Source organism: Lissotriton vulgaris, chromosome 2_2 (assembly GCF_964263255.1).
Source record: "Lissotriton vulgaris chromosome 2_2, aLisVul1.2, whole genome shotgun sequence".
Classification (NCBI taxonomy): domain Eukaryota; kingdom Metazoa; phylum Chordata; class Amphibia; order Caudata; family Salamandridae; genus Lissotriton; species Lissotriton vulgaris.
In genome coordinates this window covers 193,177,185-193,192,990 of record NC_141688.1, presented here as the reverse complement: position 1 = coordinate 193,192,990, position 15,806 = coordinate 193,177,185, and positions in this window count along the sequence as shown.

The window sequence follows — 15,806 nt, the reverse complement described above, 5'->3', positions numbered from 1 at the left end:
TATTTATTTTTTAAGAGGTGCATACTTAAAAAAATGATTACAAAAATTAAACATCAACTAGTAATTAAAAAACCTAGCAATTAAGATATGCCACGTCAAATAATAACTTTTGTCGCCAATTAATTATCAGTGTCTGGAATGGATATGGTCACACCCTCACTCACCCTCAACCCCTCACCCTCACTCACCCTCAACCCCTCACCCACACCCTCACTCACCCTCAACACCTCACCCTCAACCCCTCCCTCACGCTCACCCACCCTCACCCTCACTCACCCTCAACACCTCACCCTCACTCACCCTCAACCCCTCACCCTCACTCACCCTCAACCCCTCACCCTCACTCACCCTCAACCCCTCACCCTCAACACCTCACTCACCCTCACGCTCACGCTCACCCACCCTCACCCTCACTCACCCTCAACACCTCACCCTCACTCACCCTCAACCCCTCACCCTCACTCACCCTCAACCCACCCCCTCACTCACCCTCACTCTCACTCATCCTCTATCACCCTCAACCCCTCACCCTCAACCTCTCACCCTCACTCACCCTCAACCCCTCACCCTCACTCACCCTCAACCCCTCACCCTCACTCACCCTCAGCCCCTCACCCTCAACCCCTCACCCTCACTCACCCTCACTCACCCTCACCCACCCTCAACACCTCACCCTCACCCTCACTCACCCTCACTCACCCTCAACACCTCACCCTCACTCACCCTCAACCCCTCACCCTCACCCTCACTCACCCTCACCCTCACTCACCCTCACTCACCCTCAACCCCTCAACCCCTCACCCTCACTCACCCTCACCCTCCCTCACTCACCCTCACTCACCCTCAACCCCTCACCCTCACTCACCCTCAACCCCTCACCCTCACTCACCCTCAACACCTCACCCTCACTCACCCTCAAATTCAACATACATACATACATACATACATACCCTCACTCACCCTCACTCACCCTCACTCACCCTCAACCACTCACCCTCACTCACGCTCAACCCCTCACCCTCACTCACCCTCACTCACCCTCAACACCTCACCCTCACCCTCACTCACCCGCACTCACCCTCACCCTCACTCACCCTCACTCACCCTTACTCACCCTCACTCACCCTCACTCACCCTCACTCACCCTCACTCACCCTCACTCACCCTCAACCACTCACCCTCACTCACCCTCACCCTCACTCACCCTCACTCACCCTCACCCTCAATCACCCTCAACCCCTCACCCTCACTCACCCTCAACCCCTCACCCTCACCCTCACTCACCCTCAACCCCTCACCCTCACTCACCCTCAACCCCTCACTCACCCTCACTCTCACTCATCCTCACTCACCCTCAACCCCTCACCCTCACTCACCCTCACCCACCCTCAACCCCTCTCCCTAACTCACCCTCACCCTCACTCACCCTCAACCCCTCACCCTCACTCACCCTCACCCACCCTCAACCCCTCACCCTAACTCACCCTCACCCTCACTCACCCTCAACCCCTCACCCTCACTCACCCTCAACCCCTCACCCTCACAACCCCTCACCCTCACCCTCACTCACACTCACCCTCACCCTCACTCACCCTCACTCACCCTCACTCACCCTCACCCTCACTCACCCTCACTCACCCTCACTCACCCTCAACCTCACTCACCCTCACCCACCCTCAACCCCTCATCCTCACTCACCCTCACAGTCACTCACCCTCAACCCCTCACCCTCACTCACCCTCAACCCCTCACCCTCACTCACCATCACCCTCACTCAACCCCAACCCCTCACCCTCAATACCTCACCCTCACTCACCCTCACCCAACCTCAACCCCTCACCCTCAATACCTCACCCTCACTCACCCTCACTCACCCTCAACCCCTCACCCTCAACCCCTCACCCTCACTCACCCTCAACCCCTCACTCACCCTCACTCACCCTCACTCACCCTCACTCACCCTCACTCGCCCTCACACGCCCTCACTCACCCTCACTCACCCTCACTCACCCTCACCCTCACTCACCCTCACCCTCACTCACCCTCACTCACCCTCACTCACCCTCAACCTCACTCACCCTCACCCACCCTCAACCCCTCACCCTCACTCACCCTCACCCTCACTCACCCTCAACCCCTCACCCTCACTCACCCTCAACCCTACCTCACTCACCCTCACCCACCCTCAACCCCTCACCCTCAACCCCTCACCCTCAATCCCTCACCCTCAATCCCTCACCCTCAATCCCTCACCCTCAGTCACCCTCACCCTCACTCACCCTCAACCCCTCACCCTCACTCACCCTCAACCCCCTCACCCTCACTCACCCTCAACCCCTCACCCACACCATCACTCACCCTCACTCACCCTCACTCACCCTCACTCACCCTCACTCGCCCTCACTCGCCCTCACTCGCCCTCACTCGCCCTCACTCGCCCTCACTCGCCCTCACCCTCACTCACCCTCAACACCTCACCCTCACTCACCCTCAATGCCTCACCCTCACTCACCCTCAACACCTCACCCTCAACCCCTCACTCACCCTCACTCTAACTCACCCTCACTCACCCTCAACACCTCACCCTCACCCTCACTCACCCTCACCCACCCTCAACCCCTCACCCTAACTCACCCTCACCCACCCTCAACCCCTCACCCTCACTCACCCTCAACCCCTCACCCTCACTCACCCTCAACCCCTCATCCTCACCCTCACTCACCCTCACTCACACTCACCCTCACTCACCCTCAACCTCACTCACCCTCAACCTCACTCACCCTCACTCACCCACTCACCCTCACTCACCCTCAACCCCTCACCCTCACTAACCCTCAACCCCTCATCCTCACCCTCACTCACCCTCAACCCCTCACCCTCACTAACCCTCAACCCCTCATCCTCACCCTCACTCACCCTCACTCACATTCACCCTCACCCTCACTCACCCTCACTCACCCTCACCCTCACTCACCCTCACTCACATTCACCCTCACCCTCACTCACCCTCACCCTCAATCACCCTCACCCTCACTCACCCTCACTCACCCTCACCCACCCTCAACCCCTCATCCTCACTCACCCTCATCCTCACTCACCCTCAACCCCTCACCCTCACTCACCCTCAACACCTCACCCTCACTCACCCTCACCCTCACTCACCCTCAACCCCTCACCCTCACCCTCACTCACCCTCACCCTCACCCTCAATCACCCTCACCCTCACTCACCCTCACTCACCCTCACCCACCCTCAACCCCTCATCCTCACTCACCCTCATCCTCACTCACCCTCAACCCCTCACCCTCACTCACCCTCAACACCTCACCCTCACTCACCCTCAACCCCTCACCCTCAATCCCTCACCCTCACTCACCCTCACTCACCCTCAACCCCTCACCCTCACTCACCCTCACTCACCCTCACCCTCTCTCACCCTCAACACCTCACCCTCACTCACCCTCAACCCCTCACCCTCAACCCCTCACTCACCCTCACTCTCACTCACCCTCAACCCCTCAGCCTCACCCTCACTCACCCTCAACACCTCACCCTCACTCACCCTCAACCCCTCCCCCTCCCTCCCCCTCAACCCCTCACTCTCACTCAGCCTCACTCACCCTCAACACCTCACCCTCACTCACCCTCAACACCTCACCCTCACTCACCCTCAACACCTCACCCTCAACCCCTCACCCTCACCCTCACTCACCCTCACAACACATATTGTGTTACAATAGGTGTCACATTTGCAAAAGATAAAACTATTGGCATTGTAAATAACAAAGCTATTAATTCGCTATTTTCAAAACAAGCACATAAATAAAAAATGTGTCCTTTACAATACCAATAGCTCAAACTTTCCGAATGCAAGACCTATTGCATTGCTGTGCTTCTCTCCCCTGCTGCACTCTCCTGCTCTCTAGAGATGTGGCCTAACGACAAGAGCTGCCATCTAAGTCACGTAAATACAAAATATGTTGCATTCCAAATGCTATAGGTGTCACATTCGCAAAAGTTATAACTATTGGCATTGTAAATGACAAAGCCATCAATTTAGCAATTTTAAAAACCAACAAATAAATAACATATGTCATTTACAATACCAATAACTCCAACTTTTCTAATGCGAGACCTATTGCATTTCCAATGCTTGTTTAGGTTTGCACAGTTACCCATCTGAAACAAAGAAGACATTTAGATGCACATCTCTCGCATATTTTCCTAGGATTCTACCATAGATGCAAGACACAGTATAGGTGAGCAGCACAGTCACTGTCAGTGATGTGGTACAAGTATTTGGTAGAGATTGCGTCTGTCAAGCTCAAAACTTTCTGGTGACTACTTCATGTGGTTTGTTACAAAGAACCAGGAATGCTCGGAAACTGTCCACACGCTGAGAAATTAAGCACCGGAATACATTTGGAGTAGATTTTGCTCGAGTTTGTGCTACAAGTCTGTAGCACAGTATTAAGTTGACGTACATCCTGGCTCTCATTAGTGGGCAGGTACCTGCGCGGACTGCACAGATGCTGACTGTTGTGCCATTGACTCTTCTTTGCATAATCCTGCAGCCCAGGGCCAGCCTCCCTGTCTATCCAAGTGTGTGACCGCCCGGGTCCATCACCAACTGGAAGAAGCGAAGGTTGCATGTGTGAATGGGGTTAGTGCCAAAAGGTGGCAAACTGGTCCCCAAGACAGACTCAATCGACTGATCTCTGACTCGGCCGAGCAGCAGCTTCTGTGGCACGCTCAGATATCAAGATCCATCCAGCCTGTATATTTGTCCGCATGAGTGCCTTTCTTCAGCCTCTCCTTCCAGCTGCCCTGACCTCCGAGCTGGCCATTGGCAACTGGTCTAATGGAAAGCCTACTGACCACACCTGCTTGCTTGTAGTGTGATTACTGGGGCTGCAGTGCTGACCTCCCTCTTTGCTCTATCTCTTTCTCCCCTACATAAGCTCTCAGATGCGAGTGCATCACAGTGCTCCAGCCAGAGCCGATGCACAGGACCTCCTGACATGCTGTTGGGACATTGAGCTTGATCCGTTTTCGGTCTCGCCTGAGATAGCGCATGCACTGGTACTTGCAAGACACTTTGTTAGCTTACAATGGGCTTAGAGCACGCCCATTGCTTACCATTGGTTAGCTTCACGGTCAGTCTCATTTCCTTTCTTCTGATTGGTCAATGTTTGCCAGCTTCACTCACTTCCTCTTCATGTTTATCCCTCCCCTTGAGCATGTCGAAGTACCCATCCTTTCGCCCACTGTCCTTCCACTGCTTTCGCACTTTTGGAGGAACTTTTTAAATTTTAATGTTAGCATTCAATAAGAGCCCTTGTGCTTGCAGTGTGTCTGTCCCTCCCTCACCACATTGTTGTTGCTCTGTTGTTGATGCCCCGTAGTTGCTTGCCTGGTTGTCGTCCCCCGTCCGTTCATGTCCCATTGTCGATGTTGCCCTGTTCTGGCTTTCCCTGCTTCCCTCTTCCTGCCTTGTTGCCCGTAATCCCTCCGCCTCCTGCATTGCTTGCACCCCCCTGCGTTCTTGCTTGACTTGCCCACCGCCAGCTGTGTTGCATGTCCCATACCGTAATGCCATGAAAAATAAGCATTGGCAAAGCCAATAGTGCTCCCCTCTGTGTCAATGCTTGTTCTCTGGAGAGCACACACTGCTCATGCCAAAGCCATAGCTGTCCTAATATTGACTCTATCCTGCCAGGGATCCGTGCATTGCTATTACCTGTTGGAGGAGAGGGGGTTAGGAGTGAAGACCGTGTGTGTTTGTGAGTGCGTGCAGTGCACATGATGTATCCCTTGGAAGACTGCCAGGGCTGCTGGATAAACTCTGCCTGTTCTGGGTGGGCAGGGACTCCTGTAAAGACCTTTTCATACAAACATCGACATGCCTGACTGTATCCATGCTTGTTCTAGGCATGTTACCGGACACAGCACTAAAATCTTATATTTGGCGCAGTACAACTGTCTTCACACGCCTATCCCCTGCTGAGTCAATAGAAGACATTAGTAAAACCAACTTATACACACTAAACCACCAAAGTCTTCTAATTGTCAAAGCGCTGCTCCCCAAGCGCATAGCACAGAGCTGACCCTCACATGTAACAATCGAAGGCGCTAGCTCCCAACAGCACAGCACTTCTCACACAGCTGTTCCTCACTGAGCCAATAGAAGACTTATACATTTAACACAGCACCACAGCTGTACTATTGGCAAAGCACAGCTCCCCACGTGCACTACTCTCCTCTCACAACCATCCCTCACATGACCTATGGAAGGTGATATTGCGACCAACTCACATGTGCAACACAGCACTAAAGCCGTATTAGTGTCAACAGGACAGACGTAATCATATCTGCCTACTGTAACTTGAACAGGACAGTATGGAGAGGCAGTCCTAGACCACAGAAAACGTATCAAGGCCGTGCTTAACTTGAGCCGGTGGTTTCCGGCGTTCAGCACTGGCACTTGAAATCAAGTGAAATGTATAAAGTGCAATAACTAACCGGAAGGCATCAAAGTGCTAGTGCATACTGGGAAATAACCAATAGAATCCAAGAAACAACACTCACGGGAGAAAGAAGAGCCTTTAAATGCTTGCAAAACACAGGGTTGTTAAGGTTCCTAATTCTTAACACCGGCCTTAATGGCAGTCCACAACATGGGGGCGCTGTCTGTCTAATTTAGAGATGAGCACAACAACCGTATTTAATAATTTAATGCATTCAAAATTAATAATGACTGCTGCCCTTTCCATTATTATAGCTTTAGGGGCATGGAATAGTCTGAATTGTCACTCTTGTAGGAGTGTGATGGTTAGTGGATGAGTTGGTACTGTGATTGACAGTTCAGACAGGAGCTGCAGTGGCCTCCTGAGGAGGGGCACAAATTAAGCAGTGCAAGGACTCACAATGCCGACGAATGTGCGGGTTTGTGCCTTGATTCCCGGATTAAGTCTCAGAGAAAGAGTGGCAGTAAACCCGTTATCTTTTTATCTCTTTTGCTGAACTCAACATTGGATGTGTTTACCCATTTTTTTAAAAAAAATCTGAAATTGCTGAAAAGTCTAAACTATTTTTAGGCAAAGTGTACATGTTTCCTCCAGAGAATACACACAAGACTTCTTCCTATAAACAGTAAAAACGTTTTTGTTATGGTACTTGACAGGCATCAGTCGTCACTAATGCATAGAGACAAAAAATGCTGCCTATGAATGTATTCATTCTCTTCTGAATGTTCTTTAATTTGGCAGCTGTGCCAGAAACCTTCTCTAATCGCCTGTCTGTGTCTTGACCCAACCTGCGAGATGCTTTCTGGGTACAATAGCCCTAATTTAAATGATAGGTACTTTTGCAAAGACCTTATATTCAGCAGGCAAGTGCTTGGTGTTTGTTTTATTTTGTAATATTTTTTGGCAGTGGCCCTGTCTGGCTCTTTGTCTCCGTGCGAAACCGAGATAATCCCTGCTCTGCTCGGGAGGCTAGCGAGACGGCGGATGCAGCTCGGTTCGTGTATTTATCTGATAAATTATTAATGAAGCTTTTAAATGGAAGACCGGGACAGGGGTCAGAGTGGGGGTGTCAGACATGGTCGGTGGAACCAGCCGCGGGTGCTGCGCGCGCGCACCAGGGCCGCTCGCGTGCCGGAGGCAGTCGAGGCGCGCGGGACAGATGGCCAGGGCTCACCGCGCAGCTCCCTCGGGACTGCTCCTAGCTAATTCTACCGTTTGCCACTCTCCAAATAAAGATATTTTTGTAAAGAATTAAAGCTTGATAGACTCAACAGCGACCAAGCAACTGGGATGTTGAGCGTTTGCAGTTTATACACCCACAGAATGTGCAATGCATTCTTCCTGCTCTGGGTCACTGAAGTGAGATCTAATTATGTCTGGAATGAAATCACAAAATTAAGGTGCATTTCGCAGCGTGTTTGCTTTAATTCTGGGCCTCTGCACCTAGTGAAAATTACAATTTTGCCTCTGAGGTCATCAACATTGGCTCGAAAAAATATAAAACAGCTATTTTCCTATAGTTTTAGTCCTGCACAGAACTATTTTTTTTTTTAAGGTACTGTTTTTATTCAAATACACCTGAAAGGTACTGGGTTGTGTGTATGAAATACTACAATAAAATTAAAACACTATATATCTATCGAAAATTACTTTCTTTCTGATAATTTCGCAGGAAATAAAATGGATCTTTTATGTTGGTGGAAATGCTTGCCTTTAATACATTCATAGCTTCAATTCCACAGCCCCACATCCTGGGTCTGGCACGAGCACCCCGGTAAATGCAATTCTTACGACTCACAGGTAGGGGCAGTGTAATGTTTATACACCTGCCAAGCCCCAGGTGGATTAAAGTTAGCACCACCTGTAAAATTACAGCAGATCAAATGTGATGGAATGGAATGCGCGAAAAAAGTCCAGTAAAAACTGGGCCAGGCAGCTCTTGTGTGGTTAGCATTTATATTTCCCATTCAAGCTATACAGCCAGGGCACAAGTCGGAGGTACACGCGGTTACACAGCGCCCACCCACTCTTTTCACAGGGTGGATGCTGTCCCCCCTGCTAAGAAGGTGGACCCCACAGAAATATGCTGAACTTGTCCTGGTGTCATTTTCAGACGCTGGGACACCTTCATGTTGTCTGCTTTCGATTCCCAGCAGCAACCCGCAGGCTGGGAGGGAGCTTTTTTTCACCTATAGCTGGGTCGAAGTTAAGGGGCCATCAGGCCTTCTTTTGTTTGATTATTGTGGCTGGAGGGGGCCTGGAACCTTACACTTAAATGTAAATGCCAGGGAGGGGAAACAAAGCCTCGCAGCTTGTTATCTCTTCACACTAAGAGAGGCAGCTTTTGCTTTTTTTCAGTCCCTGTATATAAGAGATGCATGCACTGTCAGAACGTCAAATGTGTTGGTCTGTCCCAGAATTTACACAGATAACAATTTCAGCAGCACTATTTTATTTCTTTTATAGCGCTACGCAACCCAATGCAGGGTGTCAGAGCTCTTTATGTAACATACACATTATACATTGACAATAAACCATGTACATGTGTAAATCAATGTACAAGTTGAGTTACATGAGACAGGGTTACAAGGTGTAGGACTCGCATGTCCTTCATAGCTCACTGTGCTATATTACAATTTATGAATTGCAGGAAACAAAAGGAGCTCACTGTTAAAAGCAGTAACCCACTTTACTATCTGCATAAAATAAAAATCTGTCATCTGCACGTGATGTGCTTTGAATAGACACATTGGCTTTATACTACTTTGATTCAAATCTGGGACTTCACAAAACACAGATCTCTCCAACAAATGCGTTAAACTCCCGAGTGATCTTACCAATATTACTATTCTCTGAGATTAACTGGCCCCGTAACAGCAGATGCCTTTACCCAATCAAATATTTTAAAATGTAGACTTTGCAACCAATTAAGCATAACAGATCTACTGTCATGCTTCTCCTCGTTGCCAATTACTTTGTGGCAGGGCTTAAAAAATATAAATGTATTAGTTGAGGCCCAGATTTTGCGTTGGGATTGCACCACTTTTTTGGCAACACCCGACGCCAAATCTCATTTTATACATTTCATAATGCTCTTAAATGTACTCGTGATATGCCTGATAATCATATGTGTGAGGTCTTTATATCTGATGCCACTTATTGTCATGTCACTTCCAGTGAGGTCACCTCCTGTGATCACATGCAATGTCAAAAAAATTTACAACAAGGGGTGGTGAGGGACAGAGTCTCTGAATTAAGCAGAAAACTCTCACCCAGTCAAGAGATCAGGGCTAGATCCAACACCGTTTTTTAGCTCACTGCACCATCCCAGTTTCAGAACCTGGCTGTATGCAAATTAGTCTGTTCCTGTCCCAGTGCATGATGGGAACAGGGCAAACCAAAACTACAAAAGCCAATTCTTACACTGGGAAGGAAACAAGCTCCCGGGGACCGGTTTCTGGCATTACAGCCGTCTTCGACCCGGTTTGCTTGAATCCTGATGGTGCAATGAGCAAGGGACTCATGTCTGAGTATACCCTTCCACGCTTAGGGTGGACAAAAATATTTACAACAAGGGGTGGTGAGGGACAGAGTCTCTGAATTAAGCAGAAAACTCTCACCCAGTCAAGAGATCAGGGCTAGATCCAACACCGTTTTTTAGCTCACTGCACCATCCCAGTTTCAGAACCTGGCTGTATGCAAATTAGTCTGTTCCTGTCCCAGTGCATGATGGGAACAGGGCAAACCAAAACTACAAAAGCCAATTCTTACACTGGGAAGGAAACAAGCTCCCGGGGACCGGTTTCTGGCATTACAGCCGTCTTCGGCCCGGTTTGCTTGAATCCTGATGGTGCAATGAGCAAGGGACTCATGTCTGAGTATACCCTTCCACGCTTAGGGTGGACAAAAATATTTACAACAAGGGGTGGTGAGGGACAGAGTCTCTGAATTAAGCAGAAAACTCTCACCCAGTCAAGAGATCAGGGCTAGATCCAACACCGTTTTTTAGCTCACTGCACCATCCCAGTTTCAGAACCTGGCTGTATGCAAATTAGTCTGTTCCTGTCCCAGTGCATGATGGGAACAGGGCAAACCAAAACTACAAAAGCCAATTCTTACACTGGGAAGGAAACAAGCTCCCGGGGACCGGTTTCTGGCATTACAGCCGTCTTCGGCCCGGTTTGCTTGAATCCTGATGGTGCAATGAGCAAGGGACTCATGTCTGAGTATACCCTTCCACGCTTAGGGTGGACAAAAATATTTACAACAAGGGGTGGTGAGGGACAGAGTCTCTGAATTAAGCAGAAAACTCTCACCCAGTCAAGAGATCAGGGCTAGATCCAACACCGTTTTTTAGCTCACTGCACCATCCCAGTTACAGAACCTGGCTGTATGCAAATTAGTCTGTTCCTGTCCCAGTGCATGATGGGAACAGGGCAAACCAAAACTACAAAAGCCAATTCTTACACTGGGAAGGAAACAAGCTCCCGGGGACCGGTTTCTGGCATTACAGCCGTCTTCGGCCCGGTTTGCTTGAATCCTGATGGTGCAATGAGCAAGGGACTCATGTCTGAGTATACCCTTCCACGCTTAGGGTGGACAAAAATATTTACAACAAGGGGTGGTGAGGGACAGAGTCTCTGAATTAAGCAGAAAACTCTCACCCAGTCAAGAGATCAGGGCTAGATCCAACACCGTTTTTTAGCTCACTGCACCATCCCAGTTTCAGAACCTGGCTGTATGCAAATTAGTCTGTTCCTGTCCCAGTGCATGATGGGAACAGGGCAAACCAAAACTACAAAAGCCAATTCTTACACTGGGAAGGAAACAAGCTCCCGGGGACCGGTTTCTGGCATTACAGCCGTCTTCGGCCCGGTTTGCTTGAATCCTGATGGTGCAATGAGCAAGGGACTCATGTCTGAGTATACCCTTCCACGCTTAGGGTGGACAAAAATATTTACAACAAGGGGTGGTGAGGGACAGAGTCTCTGAATTAAGCAGAAAACTCTCACCCAGTCAAGAGATCAGGGCTAGATCCAACACCGTTTTTTAGCTCACTGCACCATCCCAGTTTCAGAACCTGGCTGTATGCAAATTAGTCTGTTCCTGTCCCAGTGCATGATGGGAACAGGGCAAACCAAAACTACAAAAGCCAATTCTTACACTGGGAAGGAAACAAGCTCCCGGGGACCGGTTTCTGGCATTACAGCCGTCTTCGGCCCGGTTTGCTTGAATCCTGATGGTGCAATGAGCAAGGGACTCATGTCTGAGTATACCCTTCCACGCTTAGGGTGGACAAAAATATTTACAACAAGGGGTGGTGAGGGACAGAGTCTCTGAATTAAGCAGAAAACTCTCACCCAGTCAAGAGATCAGGGCTAGATCCAACACCGTTTTTTAGCTCACTGCACCATCCCAGTTTCAGAACCTGGCTGTATGCAAATTAGTCTGTTCCTGTCCCAGTGCATGATGGGAACAGGGCAAACCAAAACTACAAAAGCCAATTCTTACACTGGGAAGGAAACAAGCTCCCGGGGACTGGTTTCTGGCATTACAGCCGTCTTCGGCCCGGTTTGCTTGAATCCTGATGGTGCAATGAGCAAGGGACTCATGTCTGAGTATACCCTTCCACGCTTAGGGTGGACAAAAATATTTACAACAAGGGGTGGTGAGGGACAGAGTCTCTGAATTAAGCAGAAAACTCTCACCCAGTCAAGAGATCAGGGCTAGATCCAACACCGTTTTTTAGCTCACTGCACCATCCCAGTTTCAGAACCTGGCTGTATGCAAATTAGTCTGTTCCTGTCCCAGTGCATGATGGGAACAGGGCAAACCAAAACTACAAAAGCCAATTCTTACACTGGGAAGGAAACAAGCTCCCGGGGACCGGTTTCTGGCATTACAGCCGTCTTCGGCCCGGTTTGCTTGAATCCTGATGGTGCAATGAGCAAGGGACTCATGTCTGAGTATACCCTTCCACGCTTAGGGTGGACAAAAATATTTACAACAAGGGGTGGTGAGGGACAGAGTCTCTGAATTAAGCAGAAAACTCTCACCCAGTCAAGAGATCAGGGCTAGATCCAACACCGTTTTTTAGCTCACTGCACCATCCCAGTTTCAGAACCTGGCTGTATGCAAATTAGTCTGTTCCTGTCCCAGTGCATGATGGGAACAGGGCAAACCAAAACTACAAAAGCCAATTCTTACACTGGGAAGGAAACAAGCTCCCGGGTCCCGGGCATTACAGCCGTCTTCGGCCCGGTTTGCTTGAATCCTGATGGTGCAATGAGCAAGGGACTCATGTCTGAGTATACCCTTCCACGCTTAGGGTGGACACAAATATTTACAACAAGGGGTGGTGAGGGACAGAGTCTCTGAATTAAGCAGAAAACTCTCACCCAGTCAAGAGATCAGGGCTAGATCCAACACCGTTTTTTAGCTCACTGCACCATCCCAGTTTCAGAACCTGGCTGTATGCAAATTAGTTGGGATGTGGGGACAGGGCAAACCAAAACTACAAAAGCCAATTCTTACACTGGGAAGGAAACAAGCTCCCGGGGACCGAAGACGGCTGAAATGCCAGAAACCGGTCCCCGGTAGCTTGTTTCCTTCCCAGTGAAAGAATTGGCTTGGTAGTTTGGTTTGCCCTGTTCCCATGATGCACTGGGCCAGGGACAGACTAATTTGCATATAGCCAGGTTCTGTAGCTGGGATGGTGCAGTGAGCTAAAAAACGGTGTTGGATTAAGCCCTGATCTCTTGACTGGGTTAGAGTATTCTGCTTAATTCAGAAACTCTGTCCTTCACCACCCCCTGTTGTTTAATTATTTTGTCCACCCTAAGCGTGGAAGGGTATACTCAGATGTGAGTCCCTTGCTCATTGCACCATCAGGATTCAAGCAAGCCGGGCCGAAGACGGCTGAAATGCCAGAAACCGGTCCCCGGTAGCTTGTTTCCTTCCCAGTGAAAGAATTGGCTTGGTAGTTTGGTTTGCCCTGTTCCCATGATGCACTGGGCCAGGGACAGACTAATTTGCATATAGCCAGGTTCTGTAGCTGGGATGGTGCAGTGAGCTAAAAAACGGTGTTGGATTAAGCCCTGATCTCTTGACTGGGTTAGAGTATTCTGCTTAATTCAGAAACTCTGTCCTTCACCACCCCCTGTTGTTTAATTACATGCAATGTCAAGCCTCGTTACATCATGCGCTGTGATGGCACGCACCAAAATGTCACTTGCATACTGCCTAACCTAGTTAGTCCCCCACTTCTGTTTTTAGGACTTGTGCCCTGTATACAGCTCTGTTGTGCCTTTCTTCTCAAATTCAAGTTTTCTGATTTATCAGAAGGTACCAAGCGGCTCTTTGCCAGGGGCAGCCCTCCTGAACCAGAAAACATCTACCACCAATGCTTGATTAATTACTGTGTGAACCAAATATTGCACTGCAGCTTTCCTGCCAGCGCCTCCCTTTGTGTTCATTTACTTGCCCAAGTCGTTTTGAAATGTTTATTTGACTCTGCAGAGCAAGGTCTCAGGGTCATGACCCGGCAGTCGAGTAGATTTGACCCCGGCACTGAAACTGTGAAAAGAGGAAGGCCTTTTGTTGTCACTGTTGAGTCTGACTCGTCATAGCAGAGCCGCTTGCCTGTTCCCGAGCCCCCGAAATTCTGTAGAGTTTAATTTATTTTCATGTATGGCATTTATTGGTTATTCAGGGATTATTCAGAATAAGCGGCCTAAAATTCTAAAAAAAGGTCTCACATTTTGCACAGTTTAGTGCGTAGCTATGGAAGGCCTCCCTGTACCGTTTACACTCGGTCTACCAGGGACAGAGCTGGTGTCAGAGTTAGCGGGACGCCTTCCGATCAGGGAAATATTGGAACCAGCTGAGAATTTGACCAGTATCGCCTAATTGTGCAACCCTTATAGAGAGCCGCGCTGTGACTGCGTGGTCAGACCTCATATCTCTTTCGACCGAAGTGAAATCTAAAACCGCGCCTCACCGCTTCCCTAAAGTCCCGAAAGCTGAAAATCCACCCGATAGCCGTACATTGTAAAAATCCCGAATTCCTGATTCTGAAACCAGGTTGTAGCCTTTTGAAGCGTAAGACAGTTCCTGGCTCACTTAAGTAGCGTGTGCTGTGCAAAAGAACGTGATGCGAGTCCATCATGAGAAATAAATGCACGCACACCTGGGCCGTGATATAGGGCAAACAATCGCTGAGCACTGTTCATCTCCAAGCCCGCGAACCTTTGATGTAACATAATCTGGAAGCAGGGGCGGCTCCTTCATGTGGGCGTAGGAGCGTCGCCCTACTGCTTTCTCATAGTGCGAGAAGCAGAAACATAAAATGGTATTTTACCATGTTATGTTTCTTCTTCTCACACTGCGAGAAAGCAGAATGGTTTGGTTGGGGGTGGGCAGTTCTGCCATAGGGCAGGAGTATCTTGCCCAATGCTGTGGGCCCTGACTGTTTGGTCGTTCCTCTGTGGTCGACCAAACCAGTCATACGCACTCAGCCTTTTCTCCGTGTAGGCTGCACACTATATGGAGAAAATGGCCTGTGTGGTCTGCGTCCCAGCCAATCACAATACTGCCATTGCAGCATTGTGATTGGCTTAGGGGAGGGGAGGGAGGCTGCCTGCTTTCTGTGAGGAGCAGAGAAGGAGAGACTACACAGGACCGGCCCAAACTTTTTACATTTCATTTAATTAAACCTCCCCTCTTCGTGACCCCCTGTCCCCTCACTTGCGAGTCATGCCGGCTGCGACTGCTGGCGAGGTCCATATATAGGTCGAGAAGAGGGTAGATTTAAATGCAGTTCAAACTCCACACAGAGTCTGCAGGTGAACTGTGGCTGTTCCATGCTTTTGGTCTGAGGGGGTGATGATACCTTCAGCCAAGGGACATCTTAAGGATTTTGGGGGACCTAGGCCAAATGTATTTTGGGGATCCCTGTTCGGAACAGCTTTGAATTTGTGATCTAATTTCAGCTTTTTTATGCTCTCTTTGGGCAGGCCACTGACAGTGCAGAGGCACACTGTTCCAAACTCTAAATGTGGTGTTAACATATAGTACTCAGGAATGCTGATGTGTGTGTTTCAATGTAGTAACAGCAGCAGATCACTAATATTACTGCAAATAATCTGTGACGCCCTCCCATTTATCCTATGTGAGGTCCTGTGCGATCTAAAAGTAACTTTTTTTATGGATGTTGCATGAAACATAAACACAACAATTCTCTACAAAATGTCTGTACTGGACTCTCACACATCACGCACA